We start from the raw sequence: 14,280 nt of genomic DNA, 5'->3' as shown, positions 1-14,280 counted from the left end.
TTCACAAGCACTGCAAGGGTTAATGCAGGCCTTAGAGATTGAGTGGGCTTTTCACACCCCCTGGCACCCCTCCTCTTCTGGGAAGGCAAAGCAAATGAACCAGACATTAAAGAAGCAATTAACTAAATTAGTGTTAAAAACCCAACTTCCTTGGGTAAAATGTTTACTTTTAGCACTCCTACAGGTTCAAACAGCACCAAGAAACGATATAGGAATTTCACCGTATGAGATGCTGTTCGGATTACCCTATCTGGGCAGAAGGGATGAGATACCACAATTCGAAACAAGAGAGTTTTCTTAAGAACTGTATTCTGGGGTTGTCCTCTTCTTTGTCATTTCTCAGAACCCGTGGGAAATTGGGTCCTGATTCAGACCTGGAAAGGATCAACTCCGTCCCGAATGGGAAGGACACTTCCAAGTACTACTAACCACTGAAACAGCCATAGGAACTGCGGAAAAAGGTTGGACTCACTATACTCGAGTGAAGGCATCCATCGACCCTAGTACCTGGGAAGCTGTTCCTACAGAAGACTTGTTGGAAGCTGAAATCGAAGAGAAAAATCTCATAGTGGACTCTGAGCGGGATAAGAGCTTACAATTGTAAACTAACCTTTTATTTTCACAGGTAACTAATGAGTGTGACTTGTGATTGAGAGAAAGGACTGGCCTATAGTGAATTGAAGTGTTCCCAAGGGGGGTTTGTTATGGTAGTAGTGTATATCTTATTCTTTGTATTGATAATTATTTGGAAACCTAAGGTTTAAAAATAATGACAGGGAAAAATCAATTATTAATTTTGTTTTTAGTGATCGTAGGCCTCAGAGAAAGCCTTGGTCAATTGTCTACTTGGAAAAGGCATGACCAGATAATAGTAAGACGGGATACCCCATAAAAATATGGGTGACTGTGGCAGAGGGTTATGTACCACAATCTGTCATGTTTGATGCTTGCGAGGTGTTAGCTTGTGGAGATTTAAATGCCCAACGACAATTGAGCAGAGGGAACAAATAACTGGGACGGACCCAACAGCCAGATTGAGAATAGCTGTATGGAAACAATCCTCATTTCCATCAGAGAAAGGGAGAAACTCAAGGAGAAAACAGGAGAGAAAACAGGAGGCCCTCTTTGAAATGCGGCAGTTCAAACATTTGAGATTGAAACAGGGTATGGGGATGTGAATGCCTGGATAGAATGGGTCAAATATACTGTCCAGAGTCTCAACCATAGCAATTGCTATGCTTATGCCTTGGGACGACCGATTGCCCAGATAGTGCCCTGCCCATTGGGGTGGACCGAGGACTCCCGAGGGATGCGATGTATGATTGCATTGTACCAAGAAAAGACTGCCTGGGGAAATGAGGCCTGTAAGTCTCTCTCTTTACTATTCCCTTCCTTGCATGATAGCAATATCAGGGCTCCCCCTGTATTCTCCACAGCTATAGGTAACCATACAGCTTGCCTCTCACGGCAGGGTGTGAGTGCTACCTGGCATCTGGGAGAATTTGCCTTGTGCACGAGGACCTTGAATGCTACTGAGGACTTGATGGGAAACTGCTCAAGACTTGAGATCCCCAGGGCAGATCTCTGGTGGTACTGTGGAGGGAAGATCTTACGGTCCATCCTGCCATCTAACTGGGGAGGCACTTGTGCACTTGTTCAATTAGCTATACCCTTCACCCTGGCATTTGAAAGAGAAACATCACAAATACCCAGAAGAAGTAAAAGAAGCTTAGGAGTATCATTTGATGATAGAGCGTACATAGATTCTATTGGGGTGCCTAGAGGAGTTCCCGATGAACATAAAGCCAAGAATCAAATTGCTGCAGGGTTTGAGTCACTGTTCTGGTGGGTAACAATTAATAAAAATGTGGATTGGATTAATTATATCTATTATAATCAGCAGAGATTCATAAACTATACAAGAGATGCGATAAGAGGAATCGCTGAACAACTAGATGCCACCAGCAAAATGGCTTGGGAAAACAGAATAGCATTAGATATGATTCTTGCGGAGAAAGGTGGTGTGTGCGTGATGCTGGGCAACCATTGTTGTACTTTTATCCCTAACAATACTGCCCCGGATGGCACAGTAACTAGAGCATTGCAAGGGCTTACCACCCTTGCCAATGAATTGGCAGAAAACTCAGGAACAGACACTTCCATCACAGGATGGTTGGAATCTTGGTTTGGTAAATGGAAAGGAATGGTAGTGTCCATATTTACATCCTTGATTGTAGTAGCAGGAGTTTTGACAGCCATTTTTTTTTTTCTGCCAATTCACTGGCAAGGGTGGTAAACCCTTGCAATGCTCTAGTTACTGTGCCATCCGGGGCAGTATTGTTGGGTATAAAAGTGCAACAATGGTTGCTCAGTATCACACACACACACCTCCTTTCTCATATCATTTCTCAGCATCATATCTAATGCTATTCTGTTTTCCTAAGCCATTTTGCTGGTGGCATCTAGTTGTTCAGCAGTTCCTCTTATCGCATCTCTTGTATAGTTTATGAATCTCTGCTGATTATAATAAATATAATTAATCCAATCCACATTCTTATTGATTGTTACCCACCAGAACAGTGACTCAAACCCTGCAGCAATTTGATTCCTGGCTTTATGTTCATCAGGAACTCCTCTAGGCACCCCAATAGAATCTATGTAGACTCTATCATCAAATTATATTCCTAAGCTTCTTTTACTTCTTCTGGATACATGTGATGTTTCTCTTTGAAATGCCAGGGTGAAGGGTATAGCTAATTGAACAAGTGCACAAGTGCCTCCCCAATTAGATGGTAGGGTGGACCGTAAGATCTGCCCTCCACAGTACCACCAGAGATCTGCCCTGGGGATCTCAAGTCTTGAGCAGTTTCCCATCAAGTCCTTGGTAGCATTCAAGGTCCTCGTGCACAAGGCAAATTCTCCCAGATGCCGGGTAGCACTCACACCCTGCCGTGAGAGGCAAGCTGTATGGTTACCCAGAGCTGTGGAGAATGCAGGGGGAACCCTGATATTGCTATCACGCAAGGAAGGGAACAGCAAAGAGAGAGACTTACAGGCCTCATTTCCCCAGGCAGTCTTTTCTTGGTACAATGCAATCATACATCGCATCCCTTGGGATTCCTTGGTCCACCCCAACGGGAAGGGCACTACCTGGGCAATCGGTCATCCCGAGGCACAAACGTAGCAATCGCTATGGTTGAGACTCTGGACATTGACCCATTCTATCCAGGCTTTTACATCCCCATACCCTGTTTCAATCTCAAACGTTTGAACTGCCGCATTTCAAAGAGGGCCTCCTGTTTTCTCTCCTGTTTTCTCCTTGAGTTTCTCCCTTTCTCTGATGGAAATGAGGATTGTTTCCATACAACTATTCTCAATCTGGATGTTGGGTCCCTCCCAGTTATTTGTTCTCTCTGCTCAATTGTCCTTGGGCATTTAAATCTCCACAAGCTAACACCTCACAAGCATCAAACATGACAGATTGTGGTACATAACCCTCTGCCACAGTCACCCATATTTTTATGGGGTATCCCGTCTTACTATTATCTGGTCATGCCTTTTCCAAGTAGACAATTGACCAAGGCCTTCTTTGAGGCCTACAATCACTAGAAACAAAATTAATAGTTGATTTTTCCCTGACATTATTTTTAAACCTCAGGTTTCCAAATAATTATCAATACAAAGAATAAGATATATGCACTACTATAACAAACCCCCCTTGGGAGCACTTCGATTCACTATAGGTCTGTCCTTTCTCTCAATCACAAGCCACACTCATTAGTTACCTGTGAAAATAAAAGGTTAGTTTACAATTGTAAGCTCTTATCCCGCTCAGAGTCCACTATGAGATTTTTCTCTTTGATATCAGCTTCCAACAAGTCTTCTGTAGGAACAGCTTCCCAGGTGCTAGGGTCGACGGATGCCTTCACTCGAGTATAGTGAGTCCAACCTTTTTCCGCAGTTCCTATGGCTGTTTCAGTGGTTAGTAGTACTTGGAAGTGTCCTTCCCATTCAGGCCAGAGTTGATCCTTTCCAGGTCTGAATCAGGACCCAATTTCCCACGGGTCCTGAGAGATGACAAAGAAGAGGACAACCCCAGAATACAGTTCTTAAGAAAACTCTCTCTTGTTTCGAATTGTGGTATCTCATCCCTTCTGCCCAGATAGGGGAATCCGAACAGCATCTCATACGGTGAAATTCCTATATCGTTTCTTGGTGCTGTTTGAACCTGCAGGAGTGCTAAAGGTAAGCATTTTACCCAAGGAAGTTGGGTTTCTAACACTAATTTAGTTAATTGCTTCTTTAATGTCTGGTTCATTCCCTTTACCTTCCCAGAAGAGGAGGGGTGCCAGGGGGTGTGAAAAGCGCACTCAATCTCTAAGGCCTGCATTAACCCTTGCAGTACTTGTGAAGTGAAATGACTTCCTTGATCTGAATCAATGTTTTCAGCTATCCCATATCTAGGGACTATTTGCTCCAGTGATACCTTAGCCACCGTGTTTGCAGTGGCAGATACGGAGGGGAAAGCTTACACCCATCCAGTCACGTGGTCAACTAGGACAAACAAGTACTTAAGTCTCCCTGCTTTAGGTAACTCAGTAAAGTCTACCTGTATACTTTGGAAAGGTCGAATCCCTGGCTCCCATCCCCCTCTAGGTGGGTTACGGATGACCTTTTTATTTGCCTTTTGACATAGGGTACATCCTCTGCATATTTGCTTCACTAAAGTGTATATTCCTACACAGACATACTTTCTCAGCACTACATCACACATTGCTTGCACCTCCCAATGACTCTCTTGATGTAAAACATCATATTTGCCTTATTGGTGCTTTATTCAGCATTTCTTTCCCATCAGGGAGTATCCATTTTCCCTCAGACTTCGTGGCTCCTGATTCCTTAAAGAAATCTTTCTCTTAAAACTTTTTAGTTCTTTCTTAGTTTTCAACAATTCCCTGAATCCTCTCTGGATTTATTCTCCGTTTTCCCTCAGACATTAGATGCCTTAAATACCTGACTTCTCTTTCTACATATAGTAATTTATTTTTCAATACTCCCAAGCCCTGCTTTCCCAGAAAGTTGAATAGCTTGTTAGTAGCTTCCTTCACAACTGTTTTCTCCTGTCCTGACAATAAACGATCATACACATTTTGTAACAGAAATTCCTCCTTGGGAGGTTGGAATTGCTTCAAAATCTGTTCTAGAACTTTGCCCAAATAAATCGGTGGCCCTGTAAACCCCTGAGGTAAAACTGTCCATATGTATTGTTGCTTCCGCCCCCACTTCAGAGTCTTTCCAGTCAGAGGTGAATACATCTTTGCTCTCAGGGCCTGAGAGCACTCCATTAATACCACTGTTATTCCAGTCTAACAATTTACTATTTGAATGCCCAATTTCATCATCAAATCCCTTCCCAACAAGTTAGTCCCTGCCTTGGGTACATACAATAATTGCCCAGTGATCATTTTATTCCCTAGTCTCAGCTTGGTATCCCCCAAAGGTGGCACTGTTATCCCAGCCCCTTCTACCCCCATCACATTTAGGGTTTCATTAGTTAATTTAATCCCTGATACTTTATAAGCCAGTAATGACCTAGCTGCCCCAGTGTATTGGGTTCAATGGCAAGGTTCTGGTAGGGGGGGGGCCGCAGTGGCAGCCCCCACGAGGAGAATCCAGAAACCACCCTGTGGCAGATAAGGGCCAGTTTCAGCCGGCCCCAAAGGGGCCCACCGCTGCCCAGAGCCAAGCCATGAGCAACACAGTCCGTGCCTCTGTGAGAGCACATCCACGAAAACAAACAAACAAACAAAAACCTGCTGCTCAACAGCAGCTGGGAGAGCAAGGAGTGAGAAACCTCCCCGCAGACACCAAAGTCAGCACAGAAGGAGGGGGTGGAGGTGCTCCAGGTGCCGGAGCCGAAGCCCCATGGTGGAGCACGCTGCACCCCCCGTCCCCCCCTCTTCTCGATACTTGGGAAACTGACTAAACACCACAGCAAATATACCAAAACTTCTAGACTGCTACTTAGATAATGCCTACATCCTCTTTCCCTGCTCATTCAACTTTCCCAACTCATTCAAAAAACAGCTCTGTCAAACATTACATACCACACCTTTAACACCTTCAATAACCCTTTTTAACACTTCTATCTATCTTTCTCCAGCCTGTACTTTCACCAAAGTCTCAGTCATTGGCCAACTTCATTCCATACCTTTCTCCCTCCAGGATGCTGAAACAACATATCAATATAACATATTTCATCCCATTTTCCTTCTCTCCTCCTTCTTCCACTCCGGGTATTCCTACCTGAAGTGGCCAGCCTGGCAGACTTAAAACATCCCATCAAAGCCTGTCCCTGCTAGGATTCAGGCCGCAACATGGGTAGCTTTCCTTGCCTGCCATTCCTTCATCTCTCTTACTCTCTTTTCCATCCTGGCCCTGACTCCCCCTGAAGATTTTCTTCCTCTTTCTCCAACCCTCTGCCTCACTACCTGCTACACTGTCAATACCATTAGTTTCACTCTCTGCTTTTCCTTCTCATCTCCCCTCCTGACACACACCTTCAGGGCCTCCCACAGGAGGGCCCCCCAGTGACTGTTCACTACATCCCCCCACCTTCTGGAGCATTTTCTGGGTATCTTGCCAGGCTTTAATCACAAAATGAACTTTCAAGAGCCCTTGGGATACCGGGTCCTCGGGATTCATCCCTGAGTACTTTCTCATTCTGACCCCAAGTCTCTCATATGATTTCTGTGTTGCACACTATTATTCTTCCAGCCAGGATCGGCAAGTGGCTATTTCTGCCCTGCCGGTATTACCCCTGGTCCTGGAGGATGAGTTCTTTCCCATTTTTGTATAGCAGCTCTCCTCCTGATCATTCCCATTTCTTTCCCTGTAAACAACATATTTATATACATAATTCCCCCCCCCCCCCCAAGAGTATAAGTTAAGTCCTAGGAACTGGTCTAACAGTTCAGCTAGCCTGTTGGGGTCCTCAATTAAAGACTTCATCTCCTTAAAACTCCTAACCTCTCTGCTGGTAAGGAGGGGGGGAAGTTCACTTAAGAGGATACACAGTTAGTGTTAGTACTGTTAGTATCAGGGAAGGCAAAATTCTCAGTACCTCTTCTACCTTGTTCTAATTCTTGCCAGAGCCTAGAGTACGCTCTTCTCTAGGGACAGTGTTAATTGCAGTCCCTGTCTCCCTTCCTGGAGCGACTGCTGCTGCCACCGGTGCAATATTAGGATTATAGGGAACATAACTTGGCTCCTCCTCCGAAAAAAGAAGGAATCTTATTGTTTACATAGAAATTTAAAGCCTGAATTTTCATCAGGCCTGTATTTTGGCCAAAATACTGCTGTTTCCTTAATTGGTTCTTTTGTCCAGACTAATACACAATATTTAACCATTTTTTTTCTTTTATCATCTTTTCTAATTTTGAGATTATTTTTCCAATTTCTTATCATTCTTCTGGAAGAACTTTCGGTAGGCACTCCTCCAGGGATATCTCCCTGTCCCCTGGAACTCATATTTCCCATTTTTCCTAGCCCTTGTCAGTGTGATGCTACAGAAATTTCCCTCCTGCAGGGTACCACACAGTAACGTTCTGATTGTGGAAAATGGGGGTGTACTGCCAAGCACTTTACCATGCAAGGGGTACTGCACACCTATGAGTTTACCAGATTCCCTGGTGTACTGCCAAGCACTTCCCCGTGCAAGGACTACCGCACACCAAATTTCCCTGGTATACTGCCAAGCACTTCCCCGTGCAAGGACTACAGTACACCAAATTTCCCGAGACTCTTCCTTTCTCTCCCTTATCTCACGCTTCCTCGGTCTACGGCCGTGCCCCTCGCGGAGCTACGGAACCGTGGATCAGGACTCCACACTCGCTTCGTACAAAAGTATGTCTCAGTCACATGTCACACAGAGTCTCACCCGACCCCCAAGGCAATACTTAATATTTCTTACCTTGGTCTGTGCACAGAGTTACCGGATCAATTCCTAAACCCGGAGTGACTACCTTCTTCCCTTCCCCAATACGTCATGGATACTGCCTATTATAAGTGACTGAGTCCCAAATAGGATTACAATCAAAGTTTACAATTTATTAAACGAATAGAGGCAAGCAAACAGCGCTGGGTGCGCCGGGAGTCTCTGCTCCACCAGGACACACACCTGTTACGTAAGGAGGCTGTTTTTTATGCTCCTAGGCTAATACATATTCATTACTACTTCTAGAAGAGGCAGGGTTATTATAATTGGTTTCCCGAATCCAAAGTCCTCCCAGGTGTACCTGCTTATCAGTCTCTGTTAGTCTCTCGGGGGCCGCTCGGACAGGGAGGCTCATATTCTTCCTCCTTATCTAGTGGTCTCTTGGCCGGCTGTCAGAAGTTACTGCACATTCGTGCAAAGTCAGCAGTTTTTTCTCCGAAGAAATCCCTTTGTTCTCTTCTCACCTAAACCCAGGCCTCAATGTTAACCCTTCAAATCCCTTAGTGACACGAATTGCTGGACCATTCCTTACAATTCCTCCCTTTTTTTTTTTTTTTTTAATATCATCAATTCGTGCCTCTTCTTCAACCTTTGTTAGTAGCAATTGGATTTCATCAGTCAGTTCTCGGGGTGTCCATTTCTTAAGCATCATTATCGACACATCACCTTTTCTCTCCCGAAGTCATCACAAATTGGGTGCTATTTATTATCCGTCATATCAACAACGTAAAGCAAGGTATCATGCAAGGTATAAACAATAATGTCATTACACCACATAAAAATAAAAATAGCATTCTTTTAACCCATGGTCCACCGGGCAACCATGAAAAGAAATCCCAATCCATACCCTTCCAAGTTTTTACTGGGACGTGGGTTAGCTTTTTAATTTCTTTTGTTATCTGCTTAACCACTTTTCCATTATCATCAATTTGTAAACAACAATTAGAATCATTCAGTTTTCCACACACTCCCCCTTCTTCTGCTAGTAAATAGTCTAAGACCATTCTACGTTGAAAGATAGCATTCCTCATCTGAGTGGATTGATCAGCCAGAAGATCCAAGGCCGTCGCTGTTTGATTGGTTACAACTTCGAGGATAGCTTGCGACCTAATTATTCGGTTCAAATTATAAATAGGTTCTCGGGCTCCTGATACCAACTCATTTGGGTTCCAGGTAGCTGGCCCATAATGCTGTATGATTCTTTCAGGAGGCCATTCATCCTTTCCCCATTTTTGGGCACTATCCCCGGCTAAGGAAGTATCAATAGATCGTTTTACTCTGTTCAGGTCATCATATCATCTTATTCCTAAATGATTTCCTTGTGTTTGTGACAATAAAAAGAACAAGGGTCTTATGTACCCCACATAGCATATTCCCGACCAGTTTCCGGGTAGCCTCTTCTAAGCATGTTTGCCACACACCCAATAATGTCCCTTTAGGGCCCACGTCCCGTTTGGAAAATGACCATCCCATCCATCTTTACTCTTTGGGGCGTGATAATACAGAGTGTCCTTGTTACCGAGTGGTCCTGTTACAATGTCTGCCCCGTTTGTACTCGTATATGCGCACTTCCAAGCTCCCACGTTGGGTTTCCACTTACAGTCACAATTCAGTTCTCTTTGGCGACCTGTCATATTATAAGCCTTTTTCGCCATCCAGTCTTGAGAGTGTGGGAAGCGCCTTCAATCATGGGGTTGGGCCCGCTTTCAGAGCTTGTGTTACCATTCAGCCCTTCGGGGTGATCCAGCTCCTGGAAAAACTAATCACAATTTTATTATGGGTTTAAAAGGTTCTCATGTTATTTTTCTCAGGACAACCTGATCTTAGCGCGGGAGAAGTCCGGTCGAGGCACTCTCACTCGGCGGTCAATACCCATAGGGGTTGCGTCCCTCGGTAGACCATACACGCCGCAGTGGAGGGTCCTACCCCGGTCTTGCCTTCTCCCTTTCCTCCCTTCAGCCTTGTCCTCTTTATCCAGTGCCCTTAATTCATGCAGAACCTCATTGCTGGGATATCAGTTCCTCTTTAGTCTCAGTTTCAGTTCCCCAGGAGTGGACTCAACCCTCCAGGCTTCGGTAGTTATTGGTCCTTTTATTCTGGATGCGTGGGTCCAACCCCTTTCTGCTGTTCTCACAGCTGTTTCAGTAGTAAGTAAAACAAGGTACGGTCCCTCCCATCGGGGGTTCAATGATTCTTCTCTCCAGGTTTTTATTAAGACCTTGTCTCCTGGTTGTATTTTATGAATAACAAATCCTAAAGCTGGTGTCTGAGTCATCATCCCAATTTCTCTTAGCTCCTGTAATCTCCTTCCAATGGTAATTATGTATTTCTGGATACTATGATCCTCAACTACATTGTTCCCTAGGGGCATCCCTTGAGAATAAGGCATACCATATAACGTTTCATATGATGATAATCCAGTCTCACTGTGTGGTTTAGTTCTTATGTTTAAAAGTGCCAATGGTAAGCATTTCGTCCAGGGCAGCTGTGTCTCGATCATTAACTTAGCCAATTGTTGTTTTATTGTTTGATTCATCCTTTCTACTTTCCCTGAGCTTTGTGGGTGCCACGGAGTGTGGTATTCCCACTGAATACCTTTCAAGGGGTACATCCTTCAAATCTTTGTGGCTGGCGTATGTTCGATTATTTCCACACAATTGTGTTCCAACGGTCCTTCTTCTGGAACGGTTCCTAGAAATACTGCTGGATATAACAGGTTAGTCGTTTTCAAGGTTATGTCATCTTGTTCAGTTAGGATTGCCTGATATTTCATCATCCGGCTGGGTGATAACCAGTGCCCCCCCCCTTTGTTCCAAAACGGTTGTTACCATATGTGGTCCAAAAACTTCAATATGTTTTCCCATTTGAAGGCAAATAATTTTCTACTATCTTTATCAAGAGGTATGCAAAAGAAGGCATCCTTTAAATCTATCACGGTAAACCATTTATATTTCCCTTTCACAGATGTTAACAATGTGTAAGGATTAGCTACTACTGGGTGAATATCCTTTGTTATTTCATTTATTGCTCTAAGATCTTGTACAAATCTATACTCGCCATTCAGCTTCTTTACTGGAAAAAATGGAGTATTGTATTCCGATTTACATTCTTCCAGAATATGATATTTGAGAAATTTGTCAATAATTTTCACCATTCCCGTGCCTAGCTTCTATCTTAAGTGGATATTGTTTGATTCAAACAGGTTTGGCTCCTTCCTTTAATTCCACCTTTACCGGTTGTGCCAGTTTCGACTTCCCTGGTACATCTGTTTCCCATACTGTTGGTATAACTGCATTTTCTACTTCTCTTGGAATATTAACAAAGGGTTTATCTTTGATCATTAGGATTTGTCCTACTTTGGACTCAGGTACCTTCATTATTAATTCTCCATCCTCAAAGGTTATTGTTGCATCTAAGTTGGCTAATAGATCCCGTCCCAAGAGTGGAATCGGGCATTCTGGTACATACTAAAATTCATGGGTTAGTTCCTTACCCCCAAAACGCAAATCAAGGGGTTGTAAGAATGACCATTCCTCCTCTTTCCCTGTGGCTCCAATTATTGTAGTTGTCTTAGTTCCTAATCGTCCTTTTAAACTATTTAACACTGAATATGTTGCTCCTATTACATTTACAGCCTAATTAACACAGAGAAAGAAGCTCCCATAACCAACAAAAAATTCAAGCCTCTGTCTTCGTTTCCTAGCTTTATTTCAACTAGTGGACCTGCTAGGGTAGATGCCCCAGGTCCCCATCATTCCTGACTGTTGTAAGTTTGTCCTGCAGCCTAAGACAATTTCTTTCTGATATCAGGGGCCGATTGCCCTGGAAAGAGGCTAGCCAATTGCCTTTTTTTTTTTTTTTTTAAAGCCAGGTCCATTTTTTTTTCTCATTGCATTTCAAAGTTGGTCCAAAAATTAAAAAATTCCATAAATTCCATAGGGGTTTCTTTTGGACCTTGTTGGAACAGATTCTCAATTCCCAATAGCCAATTTAACCAGATTTTGGTATTTACATAATTTCCGGGGTGATTAGGGTCTCAGTGAGGGGGTCGGTCAGGGGAATGCAATCGTTGAAAGTTCCCTGAGCGGTCCCATTGGCAATCTGAGCTCACACAGGAACTCAGGTTGTTTTAAGAGTTAGCTGCTTTTCTGTTTCCATGACAACTCTCTCGGACCCATCATGGTCCCTCTGCCCCAGAGGGCTCACACCCGCGATTTAGAGATCTCAGCCTCGGGTTGAGACGGAACTATTAACATTCCTACATCCTCTTTCCCTGCTCATTCAACTTCAAACAGCTCTGTCAAATACTACATGCCACACAACCTTTAACAACTTCAACAACCCTTTTAACACTTCCTTTATCTTTCTCCAGCCTGTACTTTTCTAATGTCAACACCAAAGGCTCAGTCAGGGGCCAACTTAATTCCAAACCTTTTCCCTCCAAGATGCTGAAACAACATATCAATATACAACATTTCATCCTATATTCCTTCTCTCCTCAAAAACAACATTAATTGCAAGACACTGTTATAGTCGATTGATCCATAAAGTGGCCATTTAGTTTATATAGTGGCCACCATTGATTGCAATACTTAGTGAAAGTCCTCTTGCTTTCTGTGCCCCCATTTCTAACAATATCCTTCCAATGTGCCAATATGCACCCAAGGAGGCTTTTTTTTTTTTTGGATATTACCCATTTCCCATTTCCTTGATTTCCCATTCCCTTTTATTTATTTATATTAGTTACTGTCCCTTGTTTCAATTTCCACGCAAACCTTTTTATTGCAGGTTTTTACTATCTTTTCCTAATCTTCTTCCCAAATGTCCCAATTCTCTGGGATTAAACTCTTCTTTCCACATACAAACTTCACTATTTCAGATTATTGATGAGCCCCGTTCCAATCATAAATCCACAGGATTTCGGAAAAACACCTGAAGCAGTCAGCCCTCCGTCTTCCAGACAAACAATACCACCTTTTTCACAAAATTTACATTTCAACAAGACCGAATTTCAAGCCGAATGCTAATTTTTCTCATGCACTTTGTTAGTAAGCCTACACAAAACAAGGAATCACTCCTGTGTATCCGTCAAGATGGGGGTTTAAAAAGGTATTGAGGCCTAAATAAATTCGCTCTCCCCCTTCTTACCAAATTCCCAGGGCTCAGGCCCGAACCACCAAAGAAGTGACTCTCTCTGTTCTACCGCTTTGATAATCAGTCAGCCCCCCTCCCCCGATACTTGGGAAACTGACCAAACACCACCGCGAATATACCCAAACTTCTAAACTGTTACTTAGATAATGCTCCCACCTTCCTCCTTGACACAAAACATTTAAGAACAAAATCGGATTACAAGATGCACCACCGGGGGTGGATTGTTAGGATATAGAGGTGGTAGGTTATCCAATGACTCCCATTCATCATCTTTTCTTTTTCCTTTTTTTTTATTTTTTTGTTCTCTTCTTCTTCAAACTTCTCGTCTGCTTTTAGTGTAAATATTGAGGCTGGAAAAGGACGTGAGGTCCTGATCCATAATCCTGCATAATCACTTTCCTCCTGGCTAAAAAGGTTCCTTTGAATTAACATGTATATTTAAGGCCTGGCAAACCCAGTCTTCAAAGGATCCAAAAACGGGCCAAAAGACATGTGGTCTTAAAGGCTCCTTTGGCCATTCTGTCATACAATACTGAACCATTTTTAATTTACTTTTTTCCTTTTCTGGGGCCCCTATCGTTCCAATTTCTAATCATTATCCCTAATGGACTTTCTGGTGGTATGTCTGGTAATTTGCTCCCTTTTCTCTGGTCCCGGGTCTTCAATTTTGTCTGACCCATCTAGGAATTTTACTGTGGCAATTCCTACAGCCCTTGGTTGCCTTAGTGAGAGTGTCTTGCAGGGGGTTTAGGACCTATCACCCACCCACGAATCCTATAGGAATCGCTTCGGTCCTTCACCGGCCAAGTCCCTCGCGGGAGATTGGAACCGCGGTTAGAAGACCTCCACAATCGCTTCGGAACTACGTTCCGTCTCAGTCACACTCTCACACACACAGGCAACCGAATCCCACCCAACCAAACGGTATACGCCTTAAATACTTACGACTCCGTCGTCTTCATTCGGATCTTCACTCGCCTGAGCCTATGTTATTGGCTACAGAGTGTTTCTCACACTTCTTTTATCATCTCCTTTAATTTTGGGATTATTTTTCCAATTTCTTATCATTCTTCAGGAAGAGCTGTCGGTAGGCACTCCCCCAGGGTTATCTCCCTGTCCCCTGGAACCCA

Source organism: Anser cygnoides, chromosome W, assembly GCF_040182565.1.
Source record: "Anser cygnoides isolate HZ-2024a breed goose chromosome W, Taihu_goose_T2T_genome, whole genome shotgun sequence".
NCBI classification, from domain to species: domain Eukaryota; kingdom Metazoa; phylum Chordata; class Aves; order Anseriformes; family Anatidae; genus Anser; species Anser cygnoides.
This window is presented reverse-complemented; position numbering follows the sequence as displayed.